Raw genomic sequence first — 20,050 nt, forward strand, 5'->3', positions numbered from 1 at the left:
AGTGTAATCCACAAAGAAATATGTGGAAGTACTGAATTACTGCTGTCAAGCATTATGTCAGTTCCTAAATATGTATATGATAAATTAAAACAATTGACAAGGTTACAGATCTAACATCATATACTCCTCATTGTATTTCTGTAGAAACAGAGTTTTTCCTGCATTAGAGTCTTCCATATAGCCATGTTCTGGCTTGAAAATGATGTGTGTGGGCTAATTTGCATAGTATTAGCTAACTTGAAGTCACTGTTATACTAGCTTTCCCTAGATAATAAAAGGGATAATAAAAGTGGCCAAGTCATGATGCATGAATGACAAGGTAGACAGGACAACAAAAGATAGGGGGGAACTGGGAAGCAAAAGTGGGTGAGCTGCAGGGATAAAAATGGGTTAGAAAAGAAGGGAACGTGTCAAAAGGGATGAGAAAAGAGAAAGGTGATAGAAGGCAGTTAGTGAGAACTCATGATGGCGTGTGTAGGCATGCAGAAACATAAGCAGTGCTTTGTGTAATTCTGTAGTAGTGGTAATTCTTCGACAGTGAGTCCCCCTGAACTTTCTAAGTCAGACATTCTCTGCCACAATATCCACACTACAAGTAAAGTGTAAAAGGAGGCATTTCACAATGGCTGGTGAGGAGAACATAATGACTCTGCCTTGGGTTACTTGATGTTGTATCTAATAGCTTTGATCTGAGTTACTCCATTTTAAAAGTGCCAAGAAAGAATGCTGTATCTGGTTGACCCAAGTAAACAATCACCATCAGCACAACAGGAGGCACACACCAATAATTGCTTTGTGCCAACAATGACACCTATGAATATATCAAGTCATATTAAAAACACGAGTGTACCAATCACACCAGATGTAACACTCTCACCTGGGACTATAAAACAAACATTAAGACTGAGATGTGGCAAGCACACTGACCTGCCACCTGGTCACTTATCATGAGCCTTCATCAGCAAAATTGCCACATTGAAGGACCTGTGCCTTTGTCTTTAGGCTCTAACTTGTGAATAGTTTCTCGTGCCTATGATACTCAGCTTACTTCAAACTGACACTTGACACTGCATGCCATCCAGGCCTACATCTGAGAACTGTGTCTTAAATAGCTCTGTGCCTATAGTTTGTAAAACTTATTTTCTGGTCCTCTACAATCCTAGCAAATTTAGTTCTGATTTCAAGATAGCACCTTTGAACTGTGCAGCCTCTTTAACCCTTCCTTAGCCATTCTGTAACACACACACACACACACACACACACACACACACACACACACACACGGGGAGAGAGAGACAGAGAGAGAGACAGAGACAGAGAGAGAGACAGAGAGAGATACAAACACACTGGGTGAATGCAATGTATGATCTGAAAATACTAGTAATTAAGACTGGAATGAAAAACCCTACTGATTACCAATGGCCATTTCTATGAAACAAAATAGTACTTGGTGATTTAGAGGCAGTGAATTTGATAGAGTTTGTAAGTTTACTGTAACAGTAGTAAAGTCTAACATTATATAAAATATTACATCTGCCTATCATTTCTGACACAGTACACTCATGACAACTGGTGTCCTTAGTAAATGAAATCTGATGTTGGGAGATAAGGAATCCAAAATGAGATCAGAGTGGGCACTTGGGGTTAAAGAAAGGAGTGAGTTCATTGCCAGCAGGTGAGGTAGCACATTCCCAGAAGGCCTTCAACTAAAATGGCACCTCCAGAGCATCTAAACACTGGAACACATCTTGGGCCTGCTTTTTTTTAAATAGGTTATGTGGCCTTCCTCATGCTGCCCTCCTAGGATTTTTTTATGGAGACTGCCCCATGATGCTTTCTGTGCTATGTTGCTTGGAAGTTGTAGTTGCCACTGGGCTGCAGCCTTCTATGTATCTGTATGCAGAAGGAAGACAATATTGTCTGCTCTGGTTACCCAGGATCCCCATTTCAGTAGGGATCCTTAAGTGCCACCCAATTCCTCAATCCATGTTGTTACATGCAGCACAGAACAAGCCGTTCATCAGCCAACTGTAGCTGGCAGAAGATCAAGGAGATCTACCACCGGCTTGAACTTTGGTGAAAACAAATGAAATTCAGGATTTGGTGAGTGGGGGGGGCACTCTCCAGTTTTACTAACACTGATGCAGGCCATCCAGTCTGCTAACCCTTGGTATAATGAGGCCTGTACAGACTCACACCTGCTGGATCCCTAGAAATGCTGATGCCAATGGTCTCATCAGACCCACTCTCCCCTTCCCATTATTTCACCATTGTGATGATTCTTTCTCTATGTAAACTCTCCTCACTTAGCTTAGCACAGTGGTTAATCATTTTTAAAAGCACACCTACATCTTCAGCTTTACAAAAAATACTCAGAGGGCTGACAAGATGATTCAATGAAGGCAAAGGTGCTTGCCATGTCAGCCTGGAAACCTGTGTTTGATCCCCAGAACACTCTTAAAGGTGGTGGGAGGGAGCTGACTCTACAGAGATGGCCCGCCCCTCTACACAAGTGCTGTGATATTTGCTCTCACAGACACAGAGGCACACCTTCACACAATTTAAAAACAGCTACACAGAAAGCACAGTCCTTCTGCATTCCCTTCCTCTTGTCCTGCACAACTCCCAGTATAATTAACATCTTATATTGTAGTATGTTTGTTGAAACAATATTGATGCATTCTTTTAACTAAGTCCACAGCTCACACAGGTTCACTTTTTATTGCACAGTTCTTGGAGTTTTGATCACATATGATGTCATGTCACACATAGAACAGTGCTGTGTACCAAATAACCCTGTGCTTTGCTTGTTCATCTTGCCCCCCCCCGGGGGGGGCAATCATTAGTTCTTTTATTCTCTCTAGTTCTTCCTTGTCATACAGTTAGTATCACACAGTATCTAGCCTTCTTAGCTTAGCTTCTTTCCCTTAGTAATATGCATTTAATGTTCTCCCATGGTTTCTTCTTTTAATGTTTGACAACTCAATTAATGCAATACATCACATTACTATTCTAAAGAATTATGTGAGTAAACAATGTACATAAAGCAGTTGACAAAACTAATTGGAATTTTAAAATATTCTCATCAAATTTGAAAAACATCAACAAAACAGCCTTATCTAATTTTTTTTTTGGTTTTTCGAGACAGGGTTTCTCTGTGGCTTTGGAGGCTGTCCTGGAACTAGCTCTGTAGACCAGGCTGGTCCCGAACTCACAGAGATCTGCCTGCCTCTGCCTCCCGAGTGCTGGGATTAAAGGCGTGCGCCACCAACGCCCGGCTCAGCCTTATCTAATATTATACTTAATAAGAAACTAGATTCTTTTTCTTTGAGACAGGGATTACTTCAAACTTCTGATCTTTCTGTCTCTGCCTTCAAAGTGCTGGGATTATAGGTATGTGGCCACACCCTTGCCCTGATTTTACTTGCTTATCAATGAATAGCATTCCCCTGTAGGAACACAGTTTGTCACTCAGTAACAGAAGGGGACCCTCATGGTTTCAGAACTTGTCAATTTTACATAAAGTTGCTATAAAGGGAATATGTAGTAGGTTTTTATGTAGAGATTAGTTTTAACGTAAAGTGGACATCTGCCTATCAGAACAATCGTATTTTGGATGGTATAACATTTAGCTTTTCAGTGAAGTTGAAACCATTTGCAGTTGTCAACAGCAGTGAATGAGAGTACTTACTGTCCCACATCTTCCCTAGAACTTGGTAGTGTTAAGTGTTCTGGATTTTAAAATTCACTGACTTTCTTCTTCTTACCCTTTTCTTTCAGGAACAGGGGTTTTTGCACTGTGAAAACTTACCAGCAAAACCCAGGTGCCTAAATTTTGCTCTTATGATATCGTCTAGAAGCTTCATAGTTGTACATTTTATATTAAGACCTATGACACATTTTCACTGTTTTACAAACAACATAAGAACTGTGTCTGCATCCATCACTTGCATATGAATGTCAAATGATCTAGTACAAATCATTCAAACCAGTGCCAACTCTTTTCCTTTTCTCCTTTGCCAAAGTTCAGTTAGGTAGGGTTTTTTTCTTTTTTATATATATTTTTATTTACTTTAAAAACAATAATATTTTACACATCAATCCCAGTTCCTCTCCCTCCTATCCTCCCATTCCCCCCCCCACTGACTCCCCCATCCCACCACCATCCAATCCCCAGGAAGGGTAAGGCCTCCATGGGGGATCATCAAAGTATGTCATGTCATTTGGGAGAGGGCCTAGGCCTTCCTCCATGTATCTGTGTGGAGAGAGTATCCCTTCATGAAGAATGGGCTCCCAAAGTTCATTTGTGCACTAGGGATGAACACTGGTTTCACTGTCAGAGGTTCCACAGACTGCCCAGGTCTCCTAACTGGCACCCACATTCAGAGGGCTTTGTTAGGTCCAATGCTGGTTCCCAGCTTTATGACTGGGTCTGTGTGTTCTCACTTGGTCAGGTCCACTGTTTCTATGGTTTCTCCAGTATGGTCTTGACCCCTTTGTTTATCATTCCTCCCTCTCTATGACTGGATTCCAGGAGTATGGATCAGTGCTCAGTTGTGGGTGTCTGCTTCTGCTTCCATCAACAACTGGATAAAGGGTCTAGGATGACATTTAAGGTAGCCATCAATCTCATTATGGGAAAAGAACATCTAAGGTAACCTCTCCACTATTCCTTAGATTCTTAATTGGGGTCATCCTTGTGGATCTCTGGATGGCTCAGCCATTAAAGGCTAGGCTCACAACCAATATTTGAAACGTAAAACACGTAGTAGATTTTTATTTCTTCTGCACTGGACTGAGTTGGATGTATCAATTAATGAATTGATATAGATAATTGCACTGTGTCTAAGTTCTCAGAAGAACCATGCCTAACTGCATAACTGGTCCATCAGAACTTAAGGATTTCCCATGTTTCTCCTCCTCTCCCACTCCCCACAAGAGCCCCAGCCCCCCCACCCAATCTCCACTCTGATCCCCAGGGAGGGTGAGGTCCTCCATGGGGGATATCCAGAGTCTGTCATTTCATCCAGGGTAGGGCCTAGGCCCTCCCCTGAGAGTCCAGGCTGAGAGAGCATCCCTCATTGTGGGATGGGCCCCCAAAGTGCTGGATAGGTTTGTATGAATCTAAGTTTCTATACCAGTACCAATTTGTCATGAACATTTTAGCTTTGTGATAAGTTCTGAAGTTAGGTAGTGTCAGTTTCCAACTTTGCTCTTCAGTATTGTGTTAATTATTTTGGGACTTATGCCTTTCTATTTAAACTGTTATCAGTTACTAATAGCCACAAGTTATTTTGAGGATTTTGATTAAGATTTAATTACATCTATAGCTCAAGTCTGGAAAAGTCTCAGCAATAAGTAATTGATACTGAGTTTTCTATCATTATTATGGAATTTCTCTCCTTTTATTTAGATCATCTTTCACTCCATTAGAGTGCTGTATATTCCCTTATATATATCGTATATATGCTTTGTTAACTTAGATATAAGTATTTATCCATTTATAGTGTTAATATAAATGATATTTTACATTTTAATTTGCACTTGTTCATTGCTGGAATACAAGAAAATAGTTAATGTTTATGTATTAACCATGTACCCTGCAATGTTGCTAAAATTCCCTGATTTTTTTTATGTTTTAAAATTTCCTATACAGGGGCTGGAGAGATGGTTCAGTAGTTAAGAGTACTGACTGGTCTTCCCGAGTACCCAGGTTCAATTTCCAGCATCCACATGGTAGCTCACAACTGTTTATAACTTTCTGATATCCTCACACAGACGTAATACAGTCAAAATACTAATGTACATAAAATAAAAAGTATATAAAAGATTTCCTATACAGACCTTCATGCCATCTGTGAACAAAAACAGTGCTATTTCATCCATCCCAGGCTATATGTTGTTTATTGCCCCCACCCCCATAGTGTTTCTCTGTTTAACAGCCCCAACTGTCCTTGAACTTGCTCTGTAGACCAGGCTGGCATTGAACTCACTCACAGACACCCACCTGTCACTGCCTCCTGAGTGCTAGAATGAAAGGAGTGTGTCATCATGCCAGGCTATTGTTTATTCCTTTATCTTATTCTACAATATTACCAATGACTTCCACTGCAATGTTGAATGCTAGTGGTGAGAAGAGACATCTTGCCCTGTTCTGATCTTTTAAAATTTAATGGTTTTACATTACTGTGCATATACATGCACATTCTTGAGGAGGTCAGAGAACAACTTGTGGGAGTCTATTCTCTCTTTCTACCAAGTAAGTTCTGGGGATTGAACTCAGGCTGTCCGGGATGGTGGCAAGTATTACCTGTATTTTTATAGATACTTTTCATGATTTTAAGGGGGGCATCCTATATTCCTAGCTTGCTGAGACTTAAAAATATGATTATATATCTGATTTAGCTAAATGCTTTGCATATTCTCTTTTCATGTGGTTTTCTTCTTTAACCTATTGATGTTATGTATATTTATTTTCTTATATATAGTTGTATTTGATTTGGTCTGGAAAGTTTACATCTATGTTTGTGATAGATATTGGTTCAAATTTTTCTTCCTTTCTCTGGGTTAGTACTGTTTACAATAATGTAGGAAGTTTCCCACTGTTTCTATTTTCTGAGAGACGTTGTAGAGAATAGGTACAATTTTTTCTTCAAACCTTGTAGAATTCATCAGTGAAGTCATTTGCTTCACTGCGTTGCTTTCTGTGTTGTAAGGTCATTTATTCTCAATTCAAAGTCTTTTCTTGATAAAGGCTTATTCAAATGATCTATTTCATATATGACTGTTGCTTTTACAGTATCTCATAATTTTTGATTAGTCTCATTTAAAATATTGTAGACAAGATTAGGTGCATTCAGAGTGGTATGGCCATAGTTTCCACAGGAAAAAGGAAATCAGTCTACCACAAGATCTAGAATTCCACTCTTAGGCAAATGGATGGCACTAAAGAAACCATCCTGGTCACAAAGAGGTAACCTAGTCACAAAAAGACAAACATGGTATGTACTCACTTATATGGATTTTAGACATGGATCAGGGGATTGCTAGCCTACAATCCTACTGCCTGAGAGTCTGGGAAACAGGGAGGACCCTAAGAGAGATATGCATGCTAACCCAGAGAAGGGGAATGGGACATGATCTCCTAATTGGATTGGGATCATGGGGGAGAGGAGAAGGAGATGGGAGAAAGAAAGGCGGAGAAGAAGGGACAGGAGGACACAGGGGAGCAGGAAGGTTGAGTAAGAGTAAGAACAGAGGAGAGAATGATGAGAGATACCACAATAGAGGGAGTCATTATAGGTTGGAGGAGAGATCTGGCACTAATGAGATTTTCAGAGATCTACAAGAATGACAACAACTGGCATTAAGGCTACCTTAAATGTCCTCCCTTGATAATGATATTGATGACTACCTTATATGCCATCCTAGAACCCTCATCCAGTGGCTGACAGAAGCAGAGGCAGACTCTCACAGCTAAAAACCGAACTGAACTCCTGGAACCCAGTTGCAAAGAGGAGTGAGGAGCAAAGGAATCAAGACCTGGCTGGCGAAACCCACAGAGGCAGCTGACCTAAACAAGGGGGAATGCATGGACCCCAGACTGATGACGGAGGGGCCAGCATGGAACTGACGCAGATCCCCCCTGAACCTGGGTGTCAGAGAGGAGGCCTCAGCAATCTATGGGACCTTGGATAGTAGGTCAGTATTTATTCCTGGCATACAAATGTACTTTGGGAGTCCATTTGACATGGAGGGATACTCTCTCAGCATGGACACATGGGGGAGGACCTAAGCCCTACCTAGGATGATATGACAGACTCTGAAAATCCCTCATGGAAGCCCTTACCCTCCCTGGGGAGCGGATGGGGGATGAAGTGGGGGGTTGGGGAGATTGGGTAGCCGGGAGAGGAGAGAAGGGAGAGGGAACTGGGAGTAATGTGTAAAAAGTTAAATAAAAAATTATTATTAAAAAAGTAAAATATTGTAGAAACTGATGGTCTCTCTTGATATTCCTTTGATCATGTTTTTTGTTTTTTGTTTTTTTTGTTTTTGGTTTTTCGAGACAGGGTTTCTCTGTGGCTTTGGAGGCTGTCCTGGAACTTCCTCTGTAGACCAGGCTGGCCTCGAACTCACAGAGATCCGCCTGCCTCTGCCTCCCGAGTGCTGGGATTAAAGGCGTGTGCCACCAATGCCCGGCTTGATCATGTTTTTTAATCAACAAACCTTTAAAAATGTCCAGGTATATTTTTTATTGATTTGTAGTTTTATTTCACTGTTGTCTGATAGCATAGGTCAACTGATGTCTAGCTTTTAAAATTTCTTAGGTTCATTTTATGACAATAGTGAAAATTTCATGTGAGCTTGAGAAGAATGTATTTTTGGCTTTGTTGATTGAACTATTCTACAAATCTCAAGTAGACTTAATTTGAATAATTTTTGACATGCTATATCCTTGCTCATTTTATACCTGATGGATGGATTTGTCTATTTCTTACACAAGGGTATTGACATGTACAACTGTAATAGAGGATTTATCTACTTCTCCTGTGGCTTTAGGTGTTTTCCCTTGTGTATTTTGTGGGATAATTGTTATGTTTCCTTGGAAAATTTACTTCCTTATCATTATGTAATATCCCTCTTTTCATTGAATACTTTTTTGTTAATTAGTCTGTCCTGTCTAAAAGGAACCATTCCAGTTTTCTTTTGCTGAGTGTTAGCATCTACATATACAGTGTTCTTTACTTCTTTACTCTTACTTTTTCTTCTAGTTTAATTAAAGTGTTTTGGCTTTTGTTTGTTTGTTTGTTGCTTTCTTTCTTTCTTTTTCTAACAAGCCTGAGAAGGGAAAGTAGACACAAAGTCCTGCTCCTAACCAAGAAGGTGTTTGCAACTGATATCTGCAGGGAAAGGAAAATCAGTTTTCACCAGTGGAGTGTCACTAGTGTATCAGCCACACTCCAGGACAGGCCTCATGTACAGAGGCCGTTGGCCAACACAAAGTGAATTCTGTGGTTCTGTGTGCCCTCTTTGTTTTGTTTTTTTTTTTTTGTATTACTGAGTTTTCTTTTATAGCTTGTCTGTTTGAATTTTGTTGTTTTTCCTGTATTTTGATGGGGTGATATAGGTCATGAAGTTGGGTGGGAGGATCTGGGGAAGGGGAAAGAATATAGTCAAGATTCACCATATGAAAGACTAACACTAGTCAGGTGCGGTGGCACATGCCTTTAATACTAGCACTTACGAGGGCAGAGGAAGGCCCACCTGGTTTACACAGAGAAATCTCCTCTCAACAAAACAAAACAAGCAACAACAACAAATTAAAAAAAGAAAAAAGTTTTAAAAACAAAAATAAAGTTGGTTTCTTACAGACAACAGGTACTTGAAAACATATCAGCTGCTTTTCCCCTTCATTATTTCTCCTATTTCCTTCTTTACTTGGTCTAGTATTCCCACTACACATGTGTTACACTTCCTGCAAATGGTCTAGTCTCTCAGTTTTTTTTTTTGTTCTGTTCCTTCTGCTTGCTTTGAAATACTAGAAGTTTCTACTTACAAGCCTGCAGTCTATTTTTTTTTTTAAGCAGTGTTTGGTGTTCTCATGAACCCACCTAGGGCTTTTTCACTTTTGTTGCAATGTTTTTTATTTCTGATATCTATTTTTGATGCTAGCTCTCTGAGTTCCCAGATTTCTGCCTACATTACCCACCTGTTCTTGCACACTTTCCCCCTACTCCCCTTTAACCACAACCCACAGAGCACTTAGTATATAATCACAGTAACAATTTTAAGGTCCAGATTTGATGATTCATTTGTAGGTGAACATGTTTGCTTTGCCTGTTCACACTGTGTTTACTGCCTTTTAGCACGCCCAATAGTTAGAAGCCAGAATGGTGTATGGGATTAAGACCCTGCTTAAATAGTCTGTGTTTACTACTGGACGCAGCCCTGACAAAGGTTACACTTTCTTACAGGGTCTTTGCTTTTGTCCACCCCCCATCCCCATTTTCTTTGATTTCTCTTTCTTTAACAGAGTCTGGAATTAGGCTGAAGTTGATGTTTGCCTTCCTTCAGGTCAGCTAGGCTGTGGTAGATCTCTCCCTGAGGGAAAGCTGTTGTTAAGAAGGAGTTGTGGTTGTTACACGTGTGTGTGTGTGTGTGTGTGTGTGTGTGTGTGTCCCACCGCACTGAGCTTTACTTTGAGAAATTGGTAGTTGGTAAAACTGGCACAAGTGTAGGCCCACTCTTTTGAGAGTTTTAACTGTTAGTCTGTATGATCCACAGCCTTTGTCTCTGGCCTTCAGGGGATCCTGTTGACTTCAACACCAGCTTCTGCCTTGGGTAAGTTCTTCTCTGTGTTCATAGATTTCTCCAACTGGGGGCAGTGTTTCCAGAAAGGGTCGTTGACTTTCAGATGTTTCGCTTTCTTCCTTTGCTGAGGATACAGTGATGGCTTCCAGTCCTCATATATGTTAGACTGAAACCTGAAGTGTGTTCAGAGGACTTCTAGCATCATTTGTCCTTAACTTAATGCAACTTGGACAGCACACATACATATGAATGCCTTTCTTCCTACATACTGTCTGATAAAGGAAGACACCATCTTGCTGTGAATCAAAAGTAACACCCAAGACAGGGACAGGAACAGAAAACAAGCAGGGTTTATACAGCATTTTAACCTCAGTTTCAGCTGTGGGCGAAGTACTAAAATGAGTTTTATAATTATTTTTTCCACATGATACTTTTATAATTCCTATCAGGAGGGATTCCCCTGTGTCAAAATATTTTTTCAGTATTTCTTTTGATCATGTGGAACCCATCATTAATAGCCATAAACACATGAGCTAGCTGGATTGCTCAGCAGGTAAAAAAAAGTGCTCGCTGCCAACACTGACAATTTGAATTCAATCATTAGGCTTAACACAGTGGAGAGAACTGACTCCCACAACTTGTCCTCCAACCTAGAGATATACACACATACCACAATCAAGTCCCTAAGTCTTTTTATTTATACATGCAGTGGAATACAGCACAATTGCTAACACTGTGAAGGCAGGAGTTACTTTTTCAAGAAAGGTACGCACCATAACGCATCCTGATGGCTGGATAAGATATCAGTGAAAAACACTGATTAAATGAGTGCCACTTGCTAAAATGACCCTCACTGAAGATTTATGTGACCAAAGCCCACCTCCACACATACACACCAACACACCTACACACACACACACACACACACACACACACTCTTTTTCTCACACACTGTGCTAATGAAAGAAGGCACGGTTTTGCTGTGGCTCTTTTGTGGTTCCCAAGTCCTTCGGCCCTGAGTGCACTATACCTCAGAGAAGTAGTAGCCTGTGTGAAGTTCTGACTCTAAATTGGTGTACACAGGCCTCTGACACCCTGTTCTACTGTGGCACATAGACGGTTCCAGGCTGCGGGGGTGGGTGGGAAAGAGTTTTAAAATATAAATAGAGATCAGGACAATGCCTATATTTATTTAGAGGTGACAACATCATTAAATAATTTAGGTCAGCTGATGCAAGAGAAGGTGAACCTTTAGAACAACTGGCATGGGACTCTCTCATAATTACCAGGCAAGGCTAATGCCTGGCTAATGCCACTCTTCAAATCTGATCTGTTTCCGTACTGGTTGGTACTGACCTTGGGGGAGGCTCAGACCCATGAAAGGCTCCCAGTGAGGATGATCCTCTACATGGATGGGGAGAAATGCACATCTTTTTGAGCTGCGGGTTCCACTCATGGCGGATACCGCCAAAGGGAATTCAGTCACTGTGAGTTGCTACAGTTCAATGTGCACCATATTTTGATAACACACAGAGAGTGTTTTATTGCAGTCAAATAATATCTTGAGCTCTCACAACAGCAAACTGCAGGAACTTCAAAGGGATTCCAGTCCAACTGGAACCGTCATTACAAAACAAATTCTAGCTTTATTGTCAGCCAGACCACAAAGGGGCACAGACTGTGCCAAAGTAAACGCTCTTGAAATCTCCTCTGTATATTACCTTTGAACAATTAATTGGTCTCCTGGAGACAAGAGAGGGAAAAAAGAAAGAAAACAAAATAAAGATTGACAAAAGAATATATTGTTCTTAGATGACATAGTACAGACAACCATAGACACACTGCACAAAATCCTGCTACCCTGATCATTAATTTCTGCTAGTCTATAATTTCATACTTTAGGCTGAATGCTGCATGGTGAAATGATGCCTACTTTGTAGATTACATTTTTAGTAGTCACAAAGAGGAGAGTCTGCTGCCTAGGAGAATATACTGTATTTAACATCAAGGGCCCACTGCCAAGCCTCAGAGGCAACTTCCATTGATGAGACATTTCTTGGAAGTTGTCACTCATCTTTGTACCCTCCATCAATCTGCCTCCTTCTGATATCTTCTAAAAAGATAATACATGGTTCTGATAGCACAGTTAGTGGGCAGAAGGTGTCAGTGAATACAGTCTGAAGCATACCAGTAACTAAGTGTCCTAAAGTCCCAACCACAACTACCAGCACCCCTGTGCCTCAATTATTACTTTCCCTCTCAGACCTTACACCTTCTTAGTACTGTAGGACCTATGACTTGGGGTGGAGGTTATTTCTGACCCTGTCCTGTGCCTTGGTTTCACAAACTTATACCTGATATCTGGGCTCCCCCTCTTAGAAGGTGACCTAGCTCAAGCAATGTCACACTGATTAGGTCCTTGTGACTCGTGTTAGATAAAGGAGCTCTAGTGGTAAGGTGTCAATGATGGCACACATTCATATGTCAGAGTCACATGGCTTCTCTAAGAACTGTTTTTCCTAGAATATGAGGTAAATCTCAGAAAGCCTGCACATAAGTGTGCTTACACCAGTACCTGGTGCCAGGAAGACAGCTGGGGAGTCTGTACTTCACAGTGACCTTCTGGACAGGATTCATACTATGTTCAATTACCCTGGATGATGTTCCCTAAAGAAAAGTCATATATAGAGTTCGCAGATAATCTGGTTCTTAGTCTGTTCTGACATTCAACACATCCATATATGTCCTTAGAAAGAGAAGCAACACACACAGACACAGACACACACACACACACACACACTTATACACACATGTACACAGTTCTCACACATACATATGTTATGGACACAAGTGGTCCATGCAGGAGGGGAATGTGTCTGAACATTTGCCTTTTGACAGTTTCTTGTCACCCAGACATGCTGGTACCTGCTAGACTGTGGCAAAGCCTTCTGCCTGACTGGGTTGTGTGACATCACACTGTAAATCCTGTCACATGGTTGGGTAACTTGATTATTTCTCAATCTGCTGTGTTTTTGCACACAGATCCGAAAGTGGTACAGGAAGAAAACAGCCTTCAGGGTTTAGAACTGAAGTTGTTAGAAATGATGGAAGAGCTTGTGTTCAGGATAAAGCTGGAAAACAGAGTGTGTGCCAGGTGAAGAGGCCCAGGTAGCAGCAGGGGCATACACAGAGGTGCCTATCATTGCCAGAGAGGCAGTCAGCTGACGGGATGGTACCAGGTCCCACAGCAAACCAGGCTATAGAAAGAACATCACATGCCACCAGGATGTTGATCTGAAGCATCATAATAAAGCCCTTAAGGGTAAATACAGAAAATTCTATAAATTTCTAAAAACAAACAGCAATCATCCACCAAAGAACTGACCAACCAACGGACAAACTGGCTAGTCAGTTAGTTTGTCTGTGTGAGAACAGTATGGACTGTCTGTCTTCCAGCTAGGGTCCTTTCACCTACAAGCTTCTCAGCTTTAGAGTTTTTTCATCTATATTTAATGCTCTTTCTTTCAACTCTTATATGTTTACTAAAAAGTTACATCTTAACTTTCCAAGTAGATGCAGCTGTACTTTGATGAAATTAATTTTAGTCTATAATTTATTTCTTTTATTAATCACTACTGTATAAAGGCTTTTAAAAATTGTTTTTGTGTGTGTATATATATGTGGGGTAGGTGTGCTAGGAGAGGAAAACATGCTAGAGTCAGTTTTTTCCTTCCACCACTTGGGTCCCAGGGATTGAACTCAGGTCACTAGGCCTCGTTCCAAGTGTCTTTACTTGCTAAGCCATCTCCCTGGTCAAATTCTACAATTTTATTCTAAGACAAACATGAAGCAAAGAGGACAAGGAGCTTGTCCCAACAGACCTCACACTCTGCACCATGCCACACCTTTAGCAGAGCAATGGCAGTACTGAGAGCCAAGCAAGTGCCACCTTGAACCTTCCCCACCCCCCACCCCACTCAGCTGTCATCTCACTCCTGGCACTCCTGGTCAAGCACACAAACACGGAATAGATTCTTCTGGGAGCCCTCTGGCTGCTCTAGTCACTTTTCCAGTTGTCAATCTACTCTGGCCCAGGCCGGGCTGCAGACAACTCAGCCAGGAAATGTGGGCCCAGTGTTGAAAGGCTTATTTTATAGAAACTAAATCTGAAACATGGAGTGTGTGCGAAATTTACTGGCACTTAAATTCAATTAAAGGAAGCTCCTTTATTGTCCAAATTGGCCCTGGAGCTCCCCAAAACAGGGCTTTGTATGGATCCCCCAAAGGAGGGAACAGCCTCATACACATGTGGCTCTGTTGGAGTGATGGCCTGGAGCTGCCACTGTCAGCTTCCTGTGGCTTCTGAACTGGCCCCTAGAGCACACATCTACCACACTGGGGTCTTTCATTTTTTAAGGATTTCTGTCTTAAGCGCCATCACAGCTTAACTCAGTAACTTTGTTGGTGACAGAAGCCCAGGTATTCTGGCTCTGGTGCTAGATTTTCCTATAAATTCAGCAATTAGAATGTGGTTGATTATTTTAATTGCTTTTGAGGAAGGAGGGCTGTGAGCATATAGAAATAACACAATTTTCAGAGTAAAACCTAAAGATAGGAGAAGTATTTTGTCTCCCTTGTCATCTCTAAACTTACTTTTTGGTTTCTTTGAACCTATACTTCATGAAATGAGGTTTTTAAGCTCTTAGCTTTTTACATGTAACTAATCAAATTATATCCTAAATCCTCTAGATTATCAATAAAGCTGTTCTACATTGAAATGTAGTAATTTTGGTCCTAAAATAGTAGGTTTTGATTTGACATTCAGTGGCCAAGACTGACTTTACCCATCTCTTAGCTAGGTATTCCACATTAGTTGCCTGTTCTTTAATTTCCTCTTCTGCAAAATGGGAACACTAAGAACAGTACTTCTGAGATGACTCCTGGAGTAACATGTGAGTACTAGTGTGTGAGGCAGGTAAAACTCTCATGTTGCTGGTGGGAATGGGAATGGGAAAGGGCAGAGTCACTTTGGGGAATGTTTGGGCAGACTCTTCTTACCAAATTACACATATCCTTCCTGTTTGTGCATACCATCAATCCCATCCACAAGTATTTACACCAGAGGAATGAAAATGCATGCTAACACAAGCCTTGCATGTGAATATTCACAGCACCGATGTTCAGATCCCAAAAGAAAACAGCCCTGAAACCTTCAATTTGTGAGTGTGCAAATAACATTTAACCACGCATGTAAATACAGGATGACTCTCAAACATGCACGAAACATAGAAGATGGAAGAAACATGCATGAAAGACAGAAGACACAAATAAAATGATTCCATCCCTGTGACAGTCTCAGGTGGATGAACTGGGGGAAGACACTGCTACAGAAAGGGAAGAAGTGTCTGGGTAGGAAATGGCTCTGCTTCATGGTGGTAAGGACGGGAGACGGTGTGCGATGAGGCTAGGCAAGTTTAACCCTGCTAAACTCCCAAACGTGTGCACTGAAAGTGGGTGATTTAATTTTGTCGTGGTTTTACCCAAAAACTGGGGGTTAAATCAACTACTGTACTTGGTACCAAGCGGATATACTTAGTGAACTGCCAATCATCTTCTAGCTGGTGGTCACTGAGATCACAGGCCTGTGCTGAGTTAAAATCACTCATTATTGAATCCATGCTGTTCTTAAGTTTATATGTTGCTTATGGCCTGTAAGCACTTTGGACACAAAAGTGTCCTGAAAATTATATACATGAAAGTAAAAACAACCCCCACCCAAACCAGAGTCATGGAACCTAATTACCAGATGTAAGCCCCCTCAAATAAGATAAAGGGAGATATAGGAATGCAAAGTGTTGTTATTACTCTTGAGTTTTAGTTATACAATGTGGTTCTTTTGCTAAGTGATTTTAATAAAATAAAACCTCCTCATTATTAAAATGTATTAAAATGGTATTTGACAGTATATTCTTTATCTCTACATTGACATTACAAAGCTGTTGACATTTCCAGACTTAAATGGGGCCTATATACGGAGACATTATCCACTCATATTTGTGCGTGTTTGCATGTTCATGCCATGATGCACAGATATCCATTCTTTGACTTGCAGTGACAGTGGGATTGAGGGTGTGACATTCACTTGAGAAAATTGTATAAAGGATATGGAGAGGTACCAGAAGGCCAGGTGACAATTTCAGGCACAGAATCTCAATAGGAAGGAATTATGGTCATTTCACTCAACATTTCTTGGCTTCAGTAATTTCTTAAGAGCTAACAATCAATGACAGTCTTCAGCACATTGCTGGATATCACATTCTGAAGTCCTTCTTGGTACAAGGACAGAAATGAACCTAGATTTCTCTCCCAGGTCCAGTTATAATACCTTAAGGCCGAGGACACAGTCATTTTTAAGCCACAAAGCCAATCTATACTGGAAACTCTCTGGAGGGTTCTGGTCTGCCTTGGTGTTGTGTGGAGGTGCTGGAGGAAGAGGCATCAGTCACTCTTATTACCAAGCCTTTCCTGGCCGTAGGCAGAAGCTGAAAGCTGAGGGCTGAGTTGAGTTTCTCAAGCTCTGCACTCTGAAACCCGAGATGACGCGGCCTCTTTCCTGCACAACATTGTTGAGTACTCATGGAGTTATGACTTGTCTAGTTCCCACAGCGGGAGGAATCCTGCCAAATATTTGTAATCTGTGCTTAAGTATGCAATCAGGGAAGCCACACCCAAAAGCAAGTGCATGGCTGCATAATTACAAGACTCTTGCTGGAAGATCAGCTGGAAAGACTTCTAGAGTAGAAGCTGATGAGTGAATGTCAACAGGCTCTGTAACACTCTGCTTTTTTCCCTGCAAAATGTTTTTTCCTTGAACTCTAAGACACAAAGCTTCCTACTGCCCCATTGATGAGTCTCATTAGCTGTATGTGTACACACAGCCACTTAATAAGGTATCTGTACATAAAGTTTGTGGATAAACAGATCCTCCATGTCGACTTGTAGTCATGTCCTAAGACTATTGGATGGACTAGTGCAAATGACCTCCTCTTTCCTAGTAAGAAATCATTTTGGCATGTTTGCTATAGCAATTCCAGGTAAGATCACACAACATACTGACACAGGCTGCTCTGACATCAGTTTGACCAATGTTTCAGAGCTGGCACTGCTAAAGTCATCATGAAGTACTGGAACAGTAAAGAAACAGAAAAGACACTTAAGTGTTATCACCCCCATGATGCATTAAACACTTTTAAAAAATGAGATTAGTACATTACATGCAAGAGTGAAATTCTCAAACAATAAAGCCATGTTTTTGTATAATAGAAAATAAAAAACATCATTTTTTCAGATTACTAAAATTGGCATAACTTCAGTTTAGTGTTAGAGCTATGGGCATTTGCTGAAATATTAAGACATTTCATTTTCTTCACTTCAATATTTAAACAGAGAAAAATTACATCTTTGGAATCACAGACAGGATAGGAACTATGTCCCCAGTTTTAGCAGCATAGCTACAGAGTCCTCCAGGATGGAGGCTGCCCCACTTGCAGAGTCCAGGGGTACCTTGTGCATACTCCTACCCTCCTCACCATCAGGAAATTCCTCTACATGAGAAAACTGAACAGCTCATGCTATCAAGTTCTTCCCCAAGTGGTGAACAGCTAGCTAGCACATGCCATAGATTCTCCTGCCTTTCATAGGCTCCATGTATCTGTGCCAGAATCTGCCCAGGCTCCAACTTCACCGAAGGAGAACACATCTATTACTAGGTCTTGGTGTTGGCTAAGGTCAGACAGGTGCTGAGTATCAAGGTCAGGGCTCAGATTCAACCCCAGGTGTTGTGAATTTCAGTTCTGAACTCTTCCCACTACATTCCAGGCCTCTTTCCTAATAATGTGTAGGGTCAGTGTTAACCCTTGACAGGTTGAAGCACCACTGTATCCTAGAAACCAACTCAGACCTCAGGAACACATCAGGCAGGGTGCTGACATGTAGCAGACAACCTCCGGGGAAGGGTGATGCCCATGGTGGATTCGGGTGTGACATAGAGAGACTGTCCCATTGAAACTTCTGACACAGTCTGAGGGGCGAGGAACAGCACTGCCTCCAGTCTTCTGGAGGAAAAGCATGTCAGTGCCCGGAGGCAAGTGGAAGGGTCAGAATGGGTGGAGAGAGGCCAGTGGGTGAGAGGGCAGGAGATAGGCTCGGTCCTGGAGGCTAGGTAGCCTTGGCAACACTGACCTCTGTGGGGTTCCTTACTGGGAGAGACAGGAAGCCACAAGAAGGTCTGCAGGAAGGGGTACTAAGGTCTCTTTTTATTCTGGCTGCTGACTTAAGAATGGCTGTTAGAGGGAAAGGAGGCAGTGAGGATGCTCCCAGGGAAGTTCAGGAAGATGGGATGGCAAGGCTGGATAAGGAAAGGAAAGCCTGTTTCTGGGTCTGTTCTAAAGGAGAGAGGAGTATTAAAGAAAGAAAGAGGACTCAGAGTTCACTCGGGTTCAATAGAAGACAGTCACATGTTCTGCCACCCTTCTACTACCCAGGCATATCACCTCTAATAGTTTCGGGGACTTTGCAAGGTTTGCCTTTCCCCATAGCAAAGATTCAAGTAGACACAGGCCTGTCTACAAAGCTCTTCAACTCTCTTGTATTTGGATCTTTCTCTAGTATATCAGTTTCTTGTACCACCGAAGTTTAATGTTCCTCACAGAACCTACGTGAATCTTTACTGAAACCTGCCCTGTTCAAAGCACATGGTGGCTGCTGAGCCACAGTCCACAGATCTTGTTGACCGTCTCCTCCGGAACAGAGGCTGGCCAGGGAACTTTACATTCCATTTACAGCTTAGTGATATCACTGGCACAGTCTTATTGGCATAAAGATAGGAAAAAGTCACAATTCTATAAGCACATGGGACATGTGTAGATTTCTGAGGTGGTACTTTTGGTAGCATATGGCATTTTCTTTCAAGAAATACGTTTTTCAGGAAAATAAGTCACCTCTCCACATAGTCATACAAGTTCTGGGAGGGAAGGAAATAAATGATAAAAATTTAAAGTATTGCCATTTACCTGGGAGATAGCATGAACCACATCAGAGAATGTGCATTTGTGTGTGTGTGTGTGTGTGTGTGTGTGTGTGTGTGTAGATTACATCTTATGCTGTGGTATTGTTAGAAGTGTTGCACTTATAACTTTGATGTCATCAGTAGCTCCAACAGCATATATATGGAAAGGCAAGCTTATTGTCCTTTCTGTCAATACTCAATGTAAGGAGGAGGACTATTTAAAGCAATGGTTTCTCAAACTTCCTAAAGTTGTGACCCTTTAATACAGTTCCTCATGTTGTGGTGACCCCCAACCATAAAAATATTGTTGTTGCTACTTCATAACTGTAATTTTGCTACTGTTATGAATTGTAATGTAAATATCTGTGTTTTCCAATGGTCTTAGGTGACCCCTGTGAAAGAGTCATTTGATCCCCAAAGGGGTCATGACCCATGGGTTGAGAACCACTGCTTTAAAACTTGTAATTATATGCCCTAGTACAGCTGATGAGCAGAACAAATGTAAAAGTACTGTGACTATCCCATCTTAAACTGGTGTGTGTGTGTGTGTGTGTGTGTGTGTGTGTGTGTGTGAGAGAGAGAGAGAGAGAGAGAGAGAGCATAAGTGTGTTTCTTTTTGAGGGGGGGGTTAAGAAGAACCCAGGGTCCTGCATGAGCCAAGCAAGTACTACT

General features: G+C 41.4%; 1 protein-coding gene across 1 annotated transcript in view; it reads right to left on the reverse strand.

Annotated features, from left to right (window-relative positions):
- The window catches only part of Gmds (GDP-mannose 4,6-dehydratase), a 516,914-nt gene that overhangs the window by 38,730 nt on the left and 458,134 nt on the right, over positions 1–20,050 (reverse strand). The gene's annotated exons all lie outside the window — the stretch shown is intronic.

The sequence above is a fragment of the Mesocricetus auratus genome, unplaced genomic scaffold (genome assembly GCF_017639785.1).
Source record: "Mesocricetus auratus isolate SY011 unplaced genomic scaffold, BCM_Maur_2.0 Super-Scaffold_100013, whole genome shotgun sequence".
NCBI classification, from domain to species: Eukaryota; Metazoa; Chordata; class Mammalia; order Rodentia; family Cricetidae; genus Mesocricetus; species Mesocricetus auratus.